Here is a 14466-nt window from a genome sequence, read left to right on the forward strand (position 1 = left end):
ACCTTTTCTTAGGGACAAATTGTTTATTGGCAGTGGATTTGTCGCATATGCCAGCAATATATGTCAAGTCCATTGGGAATAACTGCTACTTTAAGCCAAAAATTATTTATAGCTATACTTATGTCACCAATTATATTGTTCCAATGGCAGTGCTTCCTACACAAAACCCATAGAATTAATTCAGCATACAGGGGCATTTCCAAGAGACTATAAGCTAGTGTGTCAGGCAGTCAGAATGCTTGTGAACAATCCATACATGCTGTTCTGCTTACAGAACCACAACATTCCTTATATATAAAGCAGTAATCTCAGACAGAAATGAAGTTGCATCCAATACTGAATGGCTAGTTTACCAGTTAACCACCTGAGGCAAAGTCGCAGTCAATGTCAAGGGGATTATTGCTATTATACATGGTATCCAACACTGTAAAACAGCAGAGCTCACCGAAAATGGGAAATGACTTGGCAGGAAGTGAAGGTACTCTGAATGATCAAGGTGAGAAGTGAGAACACAAGATTTTTTTTTAAATACAGTATTAAAGGACAATTTTAAAGATATCCTTCTTATGTAAAGAGGTACACTTCTGCAGAGAAGGCTCTTTTAAAAAGTGTTCCAAGATCTCTGCAGAAAGCACAAGCTCAGTGCAAAATGAAGACAGAAAATTATGTGGTGGAGCAGGGGACGGCCATCTGAGACGCACATTGGGATTGCAAAATGAAATCTCAAAACCCCATCATGGCGCACTCTGTGTACTTTGCGCCTGCAAAGCATATGAGGCAAGAGATCCTTGCTTAGCGCTACCAGTTCTCAATACCCTCTCCTGTCTCACCTTCACGCGGGGTTTCCTTTAAACCTACCAGACTCTTCTGACATCTTACATGCTATGACATATTGTAACCTACAAACTGTATACTATGGGGCTCGCTCATAATTGAAACAGAAATATGTCTAAAAACCCACCCAAGTCGGCACTTGGACGACCAAAAAGACAGGTCATCCAAGTGCCAATAATCAAGACATATCCAGAGACTTTTTAGGCCTCTGAATCCCGCTGTGCACCCAGAGCTGAAAAGGATGTTTTTGAAGGAGTGGTTAGGGCGAGATGAGGGCCAATCTATACTTGGTCGTCCTGCAGAGATAATCAAAAGTTTTACCGGGCTGCCTGGACGGAACTTATATGTTGTGATTTAGGCAATCTTAAAATAGGTCTAAGTGCCCAAAAGGTATCCAAAGTGACCAGATAACCACTGCAGACACAAAGTACAGACCCACCACCACCACCGCCGCCATAAAAATTGGAATAAAAACGTATATACCTGCCTCCAGAACATCAGCACCTAACATAGGAAAGCCTAGTAGAGCTGCACAAAGGTGGCTTAAGTAGTCTGAGGGTGGGCTAGTGAACAATAGAGATGAGGACCTAGGACCATAAGCCACTCTAACCACCGCATTCATGGTGGAAAATGTGAGTCCTCAAAAAAACCCAAAAACCCTACTCTACTACCATATAGGTGGCACCTGCAACCATAAGGGCTATTGGGCCTGTAGACAGATGGGTATAGTAGGTTTTGGGGGGGCTCACCATGACCTGCAAGGGAGTTGTGGTGAGATGTTTATTTGGCACCCTCTTTGTGAAGTTCACAGCAGTGCCCTGAAAGGTACCCCACTACTCTGTTGCCATGTCTGGATGGCCAGTCCATCACTTTGTTGGCCCTTCCCATGTCCAAAAGGTCTTGTTCTAGGCATTTGGGACTTGATCGATTTTTTGGACAAGAATGTTGTATAAAGATAGATGTACTTGCGGTCTGGACGATGAAACAGATCATTCACAGCATCCTTCCTCTCCTAATCCCACTATCCTTTAACTCCTCGAGTCCTGACTCCACCAGACCCGCCCAAAGATATAAACTATCCTTCCCCTCTCTACGCGGTATTCTCTATGCAGGTAAACTGGGAAAATCTATTTTCTTCATAATCACAGGTCTCTGGAACGACCTTACTATCCCTTTGCGGAACCTGGGCTCTCTCCAACTATTCCGCAAGCAACTGAAAACTTGGCTCTTCTCTAACATGTAATTCTATTTTCCCCCTTACTCTTCCATTCTATATATAAGCTCATGTAAACCTTTTCCTTTCTCTTCTTATATTTTAAGTTCTTGTAAACCGTTCCGATCTCCACTTCCGTGGAGAGTATGCGGTATATAAACTTAAGGTTTAGTTTAGTTTAGTATGTCTGGAGTTGGGATAAAAACCTGTATTGCAAAAACGATGTCAAATTGTAACTTATTAACTGTATATTATTTATGTTAACCTGTAATCCGTTCTGAGCTTGTTGGGAATGGGATAGAAAACAAATTAAATAAATAAATCCCTCTGCTCCAGTCTCGGATCCTTTTTTCCGCTGCAGCCTCACAGAAGGCGTCTTTCCGATGCTTTGGAAACATGCATTTGTCCACCCTCTTCTCAAACCACACCTGGACCAAACCTTGCTCTCTAGCTTCCCTCCAATTTCTAATTTAACATTTATTTGCAAAAATATTGGAGTCAGCAACTGACCAGGAGAACCTTCTTGCACTGAACCTCACTAATTGTGAATTCATTTGTTTTCCATCCTTTCTTAGCAAATTGCCCTCTCCACCACTGATTGATGGTCACTTACTCAAATTCTCCGACTAATCAAGATTCTTGGCGTAAACTGAGACGACAAACTTAGTTTCAAACCACAAATTAACTCACCTCAATCAGTCCTTCTTTTTCTCATTACAATCTCTCCTCTGCTCACTTATTCACACCTTAGTCATCTCTCTCATATGCTACTGCAACTCTTTATATTCTGGACTCTCCCTGTCTTCCCTGAAGAGACTGCAACTCATCCAATCCACAGCAGTCAAACTCCTTCACTCAGCACATCGGTTCGACCAGCATGTCGGGGCCAGTGGCACACAAGTGTGCCACTTCTGAATGGCTGCCTCAGTTCTCGTGAGGAGCTAGCGAGAACTGAGGCAGCCATTCAGAAGTGGTGCGTGCCTACACAGCAGTGCGCTTGTGCGCCGCTGGCCCCAACATGCCAGTAAACAGCAGGCAGCTGTCCAGCGAAGCACCAGCGACCAGCACAATTAGGAAGTGTTGCAGTCACAGGCATTAGCACGCTTGTGCGCTTAGGGCCTCGACAAGCAGCAGGCACCCGTCCACCGACCCCCACAATTTAAAGGTACTGCTCAGAGGTGGGGATGGTATATTCGCTTCATAAGATGCACCCTTATTTCCACCCACTTTTGGGGGTCTTAATGAGCGGAAAATACGTTAATTCTTCCCCCAACTCAGTCTGATCCATATCAATATCTTCAAAATCATTAACAGGTACAACATTTAAAGTTTCTACCTGATTATCCAGAGCAGTAGCCTCAAATTCAAACCCTTTGCAGGCCACATTTTGGATTTGAAGGTACTGTACTTGGAGAGCCTCAGAAAAAATAGTTAATGTCTTATTAAAGAAATGACAATTTTGCATGAGGTAAAACTCTTTATAGTTTATAAGTCTTTCCTTTGGGCTAAGTCTTAATAATAATATTGTAATTTATAGCTAACGAGACATATGACCAAGAAACTGTTTTATTTTACTTTTATGATTATAATAAACATACCGAGGGCCTGGTGGGCCGCAAGTTTGAGACCACTGATCCAGAGGGTCTGGAGCAGGGGTAGGGAACTCCGGTCCTCGAGAGCCGTATTCCAGTCGGGTTTTCAGGATTTCCCCAATGAATATGCATTGAAAGCAGTGCATGCAAATAGATCTCATGCATATTCATTGGGGAAATCCTGAAAACCCAACTGGAATACGGCTTTTGAGGACTGGAGTTCCCTACCCCTGGTCTGGTGTCTATTGCTTTCCTGTTTTAAGCTGGAGAATTCTTCCTTCCACAGTAGTCAGAGAAGGTCTGGGAGTTTGTGTGTGCCTCTGCTGCTTGGAAGCTACTCCTTTTTCTCCTACCTTGCTATGATTAGTTCTAACTGCAGCTGAGCTTCCAAGCCTGCCTATAGCAACATTCTGGTGCTTTCTCAGCTGATCAGAACCTGTGTCAGCTGGGCTGGTTGCAGTAGCTGTTCCAGCCCTGGACTTTGTTTTCTCCTGTCTGTGGCATGCTGGAACTTGTAGTCCATTATACTCCCCTATGCTCACATTCTTAGAGAAAGATGAACAGGATACAGGTGGTGGTTTAGTTAACAGAGGACTACTGTTTCAAGGAGTTCTCTTCCTGCAGTGCTCTAACTCTAGACTTAGGGAGACAAAGTAAAGGTTTTTGTATTGCCCCTTTATTTTCCATCCCTGTTTCTGGGCACTGCAGGACTTCCTTTAACATCACAGGGGCTTCCCTGTGACACCACATACTAATGGTAACATTAGTGTTTGGCCATTTAACAAAAAAGGGAAAATTATCACTTTGCCTACACTGGAAGCTTGTGTGCTGTGCTGTTTATTTGTAGCCTCCTAATTACTTGGATTTTTTGTGACTTTTATCTATAATAATAAAACCCTAAGCGTGCATGCGCACACTTACCAGCGTGTTCCCTGATCTGTAGGTCTGTGGCTGGCAAGAGTGCGCATGCGCTCTTACGAAGTTCCCTCTGTAGCAGACCCCAAACTCCACGGCTGAAATTTACGAAGGCGGGGATCGAGATAGGAGCCGCGGCTACAAATTTAAGTGACCTAAGTTGACGGCTCTCACTCAGGTCAGGAGCGAGCGGCTTTTCAAACCCCCCGAGCACCGCTGCTGCTGCACCTTTTCAAACCCTCCCTCCCCAGCACTGCCACCATCATTGGTACCTTTTTTTTAACAGCCTGGTGGTCCAGCGGTATCCCTTCCTCGCTAGACATCGCTCGCTCAGTTAAGAGGACTCCAGACACGAGCTGCAAGGAAGAAGCTGGGCCTGCCTGCCTGCGGGGAACACTATAAGGGAAGGGGGGTCATGGAGCAGGCTAGACCGTGGGAAGGGAAGGGAAGGGGGAGGAGCCGAATGGAGCAGCCAGATCGCAGCAGGCCTGAATGCGGGGGAGGGGCCGAATGGAGCAGGCCAGATCACGGTAAGAGAAGGGAAGGGGGTGGGGGAAATGCTGTTACTGCTGCACAGGGACCTGGAGGGGAAGGCAAATACTGCTGCTGCTGCATACGGAAGTGGGGGGGGGGATGCTGTTGCTGCTCCACACAGAAGTTGGGTGGAAATGCTGCTGCACAGGGAAATGGAGGGAATAAATGACAGACAAGACAACAGGAGGGAGGGAGACAGAAAGGGAGAAAGACACAGGGGCAGGGAGAGGGACAGAAAGACAGACAGAGAAAGAGGGCCAAGGAGAGAGAGAGAGACAGCGGTAGAGACAGAAAGAAAGAAAGAAAGACAGACAGACATATATTCTAGCACCCGTTAATATAACAGGCTAAAAGACAGCCCAGGACCCCATATGACCCCTGAGGAAGGCATTTTATTTTGCTGAAACATGGCCTGTGTTGGGTCATTTGTATTTTATACAGTATTTGGTTATTATCTTGTGTGTCACTTTGTGGATTGTTTTTAAGATTATTGTTTTTAAGTTATTTGGATACTTATTAAACTACAAACTGGTACATCCAATCTTCGGTTCCACAATCTTTCTGTTTTGCTGCTTCATATTTTTTATGGCCATGCACTAATGGTATCATTAGTGCATGGCCAGTAAGCAAAAAAGGGAAAATCATCGATTTTCCTGCTATAGTAAAATGGCCTTAGCAAGCAGGAAACTCCAAGTAAGGGCTCACTAACTTAGTAACACAGCTTAGTAAAAGGTTCCCTTAATTATTTATTTCTAATATGAAAGCAAAAATAAGAAAGCAAAGAACAGAGAAGAGCTGGTAACTCTTCCTATAGTAAAAGACAACAAAGGAAGGAAGAGAAAGATAAAAAGAGAAGGGAAAAAGAGAATCAGCAGAGTAGGTTTGAGAGATGAGGAGATGACCATAATCCAGACCAAACCCACTCCAGAACCAAATCTCACCTGAAACAAAAAAGATGACTATCAAAGCCTGCAGATTATGGAGGAAGCAATATAAAGAAATAATGGACTAGGAAAGGCTTAGAAAATGACAAAAAATGTAAGCTGAACAACAAGAAAATTGATCCTGATCCCTCCACCAAGAGGACACAACCAAGAAACAAAGAACTTGTGGAGAGTTGAACAAATAAATAAGCCACACGGAAATGTCTAGGGCAGGGGTAGGGAACTCCGGTCCTCGAGAGCCGTATTCCAGTCAGGTTTTCAGGATTTCCCCAATGAATATACATGAGATCTATTTGCATGCACTGCTTTCAATGCATATTCATTGGGGAAATCCTGAAAACCTGACTGGAATACGGCTCTCGAGGACCGGAGTTCCCTACCCTTGGTCTAGGGCCTGAACCACTGGAAACAAATGGACCCAACACGGTCCGTGTTTCAACACAATTGTCTTCTTCAGGGGTCCCTATTGGTCCTATAAGCAGGCTTGTGGATTAAATAATAACGAAAATCTCTGCGCTTAGGAGACAAACTCACAGCAACCATATGAAACACTAGCCCTTACAACTCACAACCTGCAGCAGTAACATGGAGTTTCAAACACAACCCACTGGTGAACCATAACTCCAAGATCCCTTGAAAAAAGAAATGAGTCTAACAATAAATAAGAACAATAAAGAGTCTTACGGATCCAGTCTCCAACAACTTACACCTCACCACAGTTGGTAACAGTTCAACCCTAATTTCAGCCCTAATTTTATACCCAAGAGCTATCCACACTGTTAGGCTTACATTTAAACTAAGACACCAAGAACAAAATCCCAGTAATCATCTCTGACCTTAAAAAAAAAAAATGCAATCAAATACAACACATCACAGAGATATCTGATAATAGACACCACATAATATTGAAGTAACTACCTCATACCCTAAGAGACTTTGGCATAAACACCACAGCAACAGCACACAAAGAACTCTGAAATCCATTACTTATGAAAGACCTGAATATCACTCTTCATCAGTCGCATAGTAAAGTGGGGGGCAGCAGTCCACCCTAGGCGCCACCTTAGTGAGGGCACAGGCACCCGTCCTCCTCTCTGTCCCCCCCCTGCTCCTTCCCCGCCTCCCCCACTGCCGTGCATGCGCACCACTTTCCTTTCCCGTACCTCTGTAACATTCCTGGCATGAGCAGCAACCCCCCATACTACTGTCGTGCCAGCATCAGCTCTTCCACTGACATCACTTCCTAGGCATGGGTCCAGGAAGTGATGTCAGAGGAAGAGCCGATGCTGGCATGACAGCTTGGGGGTTGCTACTCATGCCAAGAATGTTACAAAGGTACGGGGGGGAAGGGAAGCAGCCTGGCAGGAGGGGACGGGGAAGGAGCATGTGGAGGGGAGGGGGCAGAGAAGAAGGGGAGGGCGCCACCACCTTGGGTGCCTCTAATGAAAGAATGGTTCTCAGAAGCATTTGGTGAAATCTTACTTACTCCCATCTCAAAAGGATCAGACATAGACCCATCCCAAGCCGCTAGACCAATAGCTGGCATACATTTTATAACTAAACTGACTGAATTTGTAAGTGTGACCCAGCTAAAAAATTACATTGCCCACTGTAACATGCTGTTACCCTCCCAATACAGGTTCAGAAACTCACATAGCACAGATACATGTTTAATAGATCTGGTGTCCACAATAAAATTAGCACTATGTGAAGGTAGGCAAATGCAATTAATATAATTCAACATCTCAGCGGCATTTGACATGGTAAATCAGTCTATTATTAAACAGGTTATCCGAACTAGGAATCACAGGACAGTACCACAAGGATCTCCTATTTCACTGCTACTATATAACATTTTCATGACCACTCTAAACACAATTATACGAAAGCCTGGAGAATGGCTACTCTCATATGCAGATAAAATTCCCCTTACAATTCCTCTGAACGCAAACCCAACATATCTCATTACCACATTATCCCAAACCTTAATTAGAGAACAAAAATGGGCAACAAAACAATCTTAACCCCCAGAGACCCAAATATAGAAAAAAACGTAAAAAAATGTTTTCGAACGTTCACATGTTGTTATAGGAGGCTTGTGATCCCTAAATCAGTGTTTTTTTTTTTTTATTTTGACATTTTAGTAACTTTTGGGGAGGATGTTGTAAAATTGCAACGCTGGGCCTGTAAGGTAGCAGAATTTCAATAGTGTCACTCTCTCTCTGAACACATGTAAGGAATAATTAAAAGTTTATTTGTACTTTACAGCTTATAAAGACCCACCTAAGTTTATGTATATACACAACAACAATAGTATAATAAAGAAAAAAGTAATTTTTATTATCAATTTAATACAAAAAATGAGTATCATATAAAAACGCAAATTTTTCCCTGTGAAGCGCCCATTGACTTCTATCAGCGGTAATCAAGAAATTTCGTGTTTTTGCACAAAAAATTTCATGTTAGCGCAAATACGGGTAAAAACGGCCACGCTATGAAATAGCACTTGTGCTATCTTCATAGCACGGTTTTGTGAATCGAGCCCTATATGTGCATGTTTTATTTGTTCATTTATTCAGTTATGGTAGTTCCAAAAACAGTTATTTTGCTCTGAAAAGCACAGGCGAACATTGCACTTCCTGCAAAGTGTGTTGGTATAGCCTTTTGCACAGTGTCGGCACCGTCCTCTATCGGCTTTGATGGGAAAATGTCCAATCATGTCCTTGCAAACTTCCTTTGGAGGGTGTGCATTTGACTTTTTGGCTGTCATGGCAGCTGAAGAACCTCCATCATCTGTAAACTGCCTCTTTTGGGAAGTCAAGGTGCCCCCTCTTGATGAAACTGGGCTTGCAGATGGTCGCCCTCGCTTTGACACTGACCCAGCCGTTCCGATCAGGATAAGAGAAGATGCCAACTGGGCCTGAAACATTCTCCTGTTTAGCATCTGTTTCTTTGGGATATCCAAAGCTTTGCAGTCCCTTTTGTACAGGAGCCAAGCATTGATCACAGCTAGGTTAATGGTGTGCCAGAAGATGTAAAGGTACCAGCGGTAGGACTTCAGTGGAAACTTGTATTTTGCTGCAAATGAGTCTAACAAATCCACTCCGCCCATGAATTTGTTATAGGCAGCCACGATATAAGGCCTCTCAACTTCAACAAATCTTTTGGCAGTTTTGTCCCAGCGTTGAATCTTCTCCACTGGTTGTGGGCCAGCAAAGGAAGACACAAGTGTAACCTGTCTGTTGTCAAACCATTTCACAGCACAAATGTTGTGATTTGACTCCACTCTGACATCAAAGCTTCCTCTTCCCTTTTTCTTCAAGCTTTTCTCATCCTCAAGATTACAGTTTGGAAGGTGCACTTGTCTGGCTGTTCCTGTGTAATGAATTCCACAATCCAGCAGCCTAACTATCAATGGGATGCTGGTGAAAAAGTTGTCTGCATAGATCTTGTAGTTGTGACTATGTGGAAGTGTGGAAGCAAGTTTCATCACAACATCCCCTGATAGTCCAAGTTCAGATCTTGCCCGTATTCCATTCACACTGCCTTGGTACACATCAAAATCACAAAGTATACCAGAGATTCCAGTCCTTGCCCACAGCTTGAACCCCCATGGGTTTGGCTTGCCACGCATGTACTGTTTGATGCTGCTGAATTTCCCCCTGAAAGGGATCATCATTTCATCAACAGAGTTATGTTCTTCAGGGACCACTTTTAGGCATTTCTCTCTGAAAGCATCAAGCCATGGTCTGAGTTTCCAGAGTTTGTCACTTTTTTGTTCCATCTCAGACACGGTTAGATTGTTCACAAAATGTAATGATGTCAACAGAGACTGGAATCTGTTTCGTGACATTACATCAGCGACAGGACTGTATCTTGTGTCTGCTTCCCAGTACATACGGACTCCAGGCATTTGGACAAGACCCATCTTCAGATACATGCCAATCATCTGCTCTATTTCCTTTGTGTTTGTGTTTATAGATGATCCTTTCTTCTGAAAACTGTACTGATTTGTGTTATCTGCCAGAGCGTTGATCATATCTTCTGTCACAAACTTCTGAAAGTACTCCAGTGGTGTGCAGAGGGAATGGACATCATTACTCCAAAGCAGGCAACAGGGTTGTATGACTTCATGGCCAGATAAACAGACCTATTTACACATTCAACCATCCAATGGTGTTGCAGAACTGAACAATAGGTTCTATTAGTAATGTACATGAAGTTTTAAAAAGAAAAAAAATGGGGGAGGGTTTATTTTGTAGCCTTAAATGTGATGTTGTAATATTACAACACTGGGTCTCAGGGGAGTGCAGACAAAACCTTGCTATCACTTTGACCCACTGTTGTAAAATTACAACATAGAAATAACCAGCTCTAAATCTCTTAAAATCAGTATATTCAATGATGTCATAAAATCTGCATGATCTACACATATTAATGATCACATAAAAAAATATTTCAAGCTTTTTACTTACTTTAGTCCTGATGTATCCCGTCCAAAACAACAAGATGATATACTCCAAAGCAGGCAACAGGGTTGTATGACTTCATGGCCAGATAAACAGACCTATTTACACATTCAACCATCCAATGGTGTTGCAGAACTGAACAATAGGTTCTATTAGTAATGTACATGAAGTTTTAAAAAGAAAAAAAATGGGGGAGGGTTTATTTTGTAGCCTTAAATGTGATGTTGTAATATTACAACACTGGGTCTCTGTGAGTTAAACTAAATGCCAAAATAAAAAAAGCTAAACTACTGTGGTTCAGGCTACAGACACACTTGATTCCACCCTCTATCACACTGACAAATGGAATCCATCTCAACATTGAGAAATCATCCAAGGTCTTGGGAGTCATCCTAGACAGCTCACTAACATCAACTAATACAGAACACAGCAGCAAGACTTGTATTCTACAAATCAAGATTCAATCATGTCACACCACTACTAATAGAGTTACATTGGCTCCCAGTTGACAAGTGGGTCAATTTCATACACTGCTGTTTAACATTCAAAATCCTGTATGGAGAGACTCCCGATACCTTCTCCAGATTTGCAGAACTGTTAACACAAACCGCCTGATACTGTATGGAGATAATGGTTACTGTAGATGGGCAGACTAGATGGGCCATTTGGCCTTTATCTGCCATCATGTTTCCATACTATCCTTTCCATCCCTGAAAGGAATAAAATATAAAAAGATTCACTGTAACTGATTTAACTACCAAACTACAAAAACATGGAACTCACTACTCACAGAGATTTGCACAACCACCATGTACACTCTGTTACATAAATACTTGAAGACATGGCTCTTCCAAAAATCCTGGCTAGGAGCCTAGCTCAACCAAAATTTTGAACATGCATCAAAATACACTTAACTGACAAATTTCACTATATCAAAAACCCTGCTTCACCTAAATTTTGATTCTAAATCAAATACACTAATCCATAAACTTCAATATATCAGTAACCTATGTTAGGAGCACAACTGGACTTTTTCCTTCACTGTATGTGGATGTTGCGATATATTAACTGATGCTGTAACCTACTTCAAACTTCATCACGAAGGATGTTGTGTCTGTTATTATAGCTGTCATTGTAATCGTTTGTGATGCATTAATTTATGTTATAAGTATGTTTGTATGGTACATTAAAAAAAACAAAAAACAACAAAATATCCACAAAGAAGAAAATCCAGAGAAAACCAAAAAAACTCTGTGGAGTGACGATGTTCCTAAATGGACTTTATTTGAAAGTGTCAAAGTTCCAAAGGTATACTGAAATCATCCACATAAAATAATTTCATCCACATAAAAATAAATCATCCACATAAAAGCCTTAAAGGACCTAGTCCGCTAGGGATACAGGACCCAACACGGTTTCGACAAAAAGTCTTCTTCAGGGGTCCCAGGGGGGTCCTATAAAGGTGAATATGTGGGAAACAATTGTGTGGTGAGCCGGAAGTGAGACACTGCTTGCATTTGCAATAGAAAGCACTTTTTGTCAAAACGCGGACCGTGTTGGGTCCTGTATCCCTAGCGGACTAGGTCCTTTAAGGCTTTTATGTGAATGATTTATTTTTATGTGGATGAAATTATTTTATGTGGATGATTTCAGTGTACCTTTGGAACTTTGACACTTTCAAATAAAGTCCATTTAGGAACATCGTCACTCCACAAAGTTTTTTTGTGTGGTACATTAGACAGATTGTGAGCCCACCGGGACAGACAGGGAAAAATGCTTGAGTACCTGAATAAATTCATGTAAACCATTCTGTGCTCCCTTGGGAGAAGGGTATAGAAAATTGAATAAATAAATGTTGTCATAACATTTATGATGCATTAACAGATGCTGTAAACTGCCCCGAACTCCACCTTGGAGGATATAGTGGGATACAAGACCACCCATAACACAGCATAATGGTGTGAGAGGAGGGAAAACCATTCCAACCACCCATTTCCATATCAAGCTCAAAGCTAAATAATTCCCATCTGCATGTTTAGAATTTGGAAAGTGTTTATTTGCTAACAGAAGGCATGAACACCCATACAAGCCATGATATACCACATTCTCTAATTGGTGAGCACTAGAATTTCATGGCAAGTACAAGAGAGATACTGGTTGCCCAGGAGAATATAAAGAGAAGGATCATATTCCTCAAGAATAGCACAAGAAGACCAAGAAGCAGAACTGGCCAAATGAAGTCTTATATGTTTCAATGAACAGAGTGACTATTATAAATTTGGAATCTTATGGACACCCATATACCGAGTCTTCTAATTTTCATTCAACAACTGAATGCATGTGGGGACAATGGACTCCTGATTCAGTCACAATTCGCCAAAACACAGCTATGTTGGGATCTTTTTAATAAAAGGCTCTGATTCCACATTACTTTTCATGGCTATTTCAACTTTTTTGGTCTTCTTGACCACAAAAATTTTATATGACCTGCTTGAAGTAACTGCACATGGAAGAGATGAGACCAAGCCTGCTTCTTCAGGTTTTAGCTTTCTGTCAGTGCTTCTATAGTAGGCTCAATTTACTGTCCTTGATGCCAATTAAAACCATCTGCTGTAGAAAATTATGCAAATTAACACCATCTAATGCTGGCACTATTCATAGTAACAAGCATAGTAACACAGAAAACATTTGGTTTTCCTGTTTGAAAATGGGTCATGAGAGAGACATCTTAGCCTGAAAACGTCTTAAAAGAAGAGCCATTTTCAAAAGTGAAACATCCAACTTTTGGATGCCAAGAAAGCAGGCACAAAAACATCTGTCTGGTATCATTTTGAGAGAAATGGATACAGAGACATTCTTGTATAGCAAAAGGGCAGCCTTGTGGTTATTGGAATGTTAAACAATGGCATCCAGATACACTCAATAACTCGCGTATGATGTATTGTGAAAAACTATACACCACTGCAATCACCTTCCAGCCTACAGGTATCTCCTATATTAAGGTACAGTAGGTATTTGGTGGGTTCTGGGGGGCTCACAATTTCTACCACTTGTACGCATTCCACTGAACCAACCACGAGGCAAATCCAGGGACCTGGCTGCTTCTTGCTCTGTGGAGTATGTCCATAATACCTGCAGTTGTCAGACAGTCTGGTATTCACTGTCACTTTCATTTCTTAGGGGGTGGGAAAGGTTCAGCGATTAATGGGAGATTAAAGGTGGATCATGCCTTAATCTCTCCAATGGTCATATGCTCAGTCAGAGCACCTATTTGTAACTTGGACACGATTGAAACGGGTCTAGAAAAAAAAAATCATTTTTTTGCTTTGGACATTTCTTCCTGTTCCATTATCAGTGAAAGACATCCAACTTTTTGGCCAGCCTAAGTTCTGCCCTTGTCACACCTCCAACACACACCCTTGCTATTTGGGCAAACTCAGTAAAAAAAAAAAAGTTCCAATTCTGCCTTTTTGAAAATCATAATGGAGACATTTTTTGCAGAGAGGGGTTTTTCTGCTCATTTTGAGACATCCATCTGCTTTGAAAATTATTGCCATAGTCAATGATGTCAGATAAAGACCTGCATTTTTCATCCAGTCTGCCCAACATAATATACTTAATCTTGAGCTGTCCTTGTCATTTTCAAAGCAAAGACCATAGATGTCTGCCCGGTACTGGCTTAATTTTCAACTACTGGGGTTGCCGTTGAAGCCCACTCCATCCCAACCAGATCTGTTTATCCATAATAAGGATGTAGACCTTAGAAGTCTACCTGACATGAGCCTTATTTCCCAACTACTTAATCTGCTATGTAAGCACAGCTAAATTATTTTGACTCCATTCTCTTTCCATATAGGAATCCTTTGTGCTTATCTCATGCATTTTTTAAAATTCCATTGCTTTTTCATCTCCACCACCACCGAGGGCATTCCAGGTATGCACCACCCTCTCTGTGAAAAAATACT

General features: G+C 42.0%; 1 protein-coding gene across 23 annotated transcripts in view; it reads right to left on the bottom strand.

The window, feature by feature from the left end:
• Nucleotides 1-14466, bottom strand: part of ADGRL3 (adhesion G protein-coupled receptor L3) — a 1804713-nt gene that overhangs the window by 1438631 nt on the left and 351616 nt on the right. Inside the window, exon 1 of one of the 23 annotated variants that reach the window (XM_033915030.1) lies at nucleotides 12989-13082. The exons of the other annotated variants lie outside the window; for them this stretch is intronic. The gene's annotated coding sequence lies outside the window, so the exon portion shown is untranslated. Of the gene's footprint in view, nucleotides 1-12988; nucleotides 13083-14466 lie in introns of those variants that run through there. 23 annotated transcript variants of the gene reach the window in all.

The sequence above is a fragment of the Geotrypetes seraphini genome, chromosome 1, assembly GCF_902459505.1.
Source record: "Geotrypetes seraphini chromosome 1, aGeoSer1.1, whole genome shotgun sequence".
In the NCBI taxonomy this organism is placed as follows: Eukaryota; Metazoa; Chordata; class Amphibia; order Gymnophiona; family Dermophiidae; genus Geotrypetes; species Geotrypetes seraphini.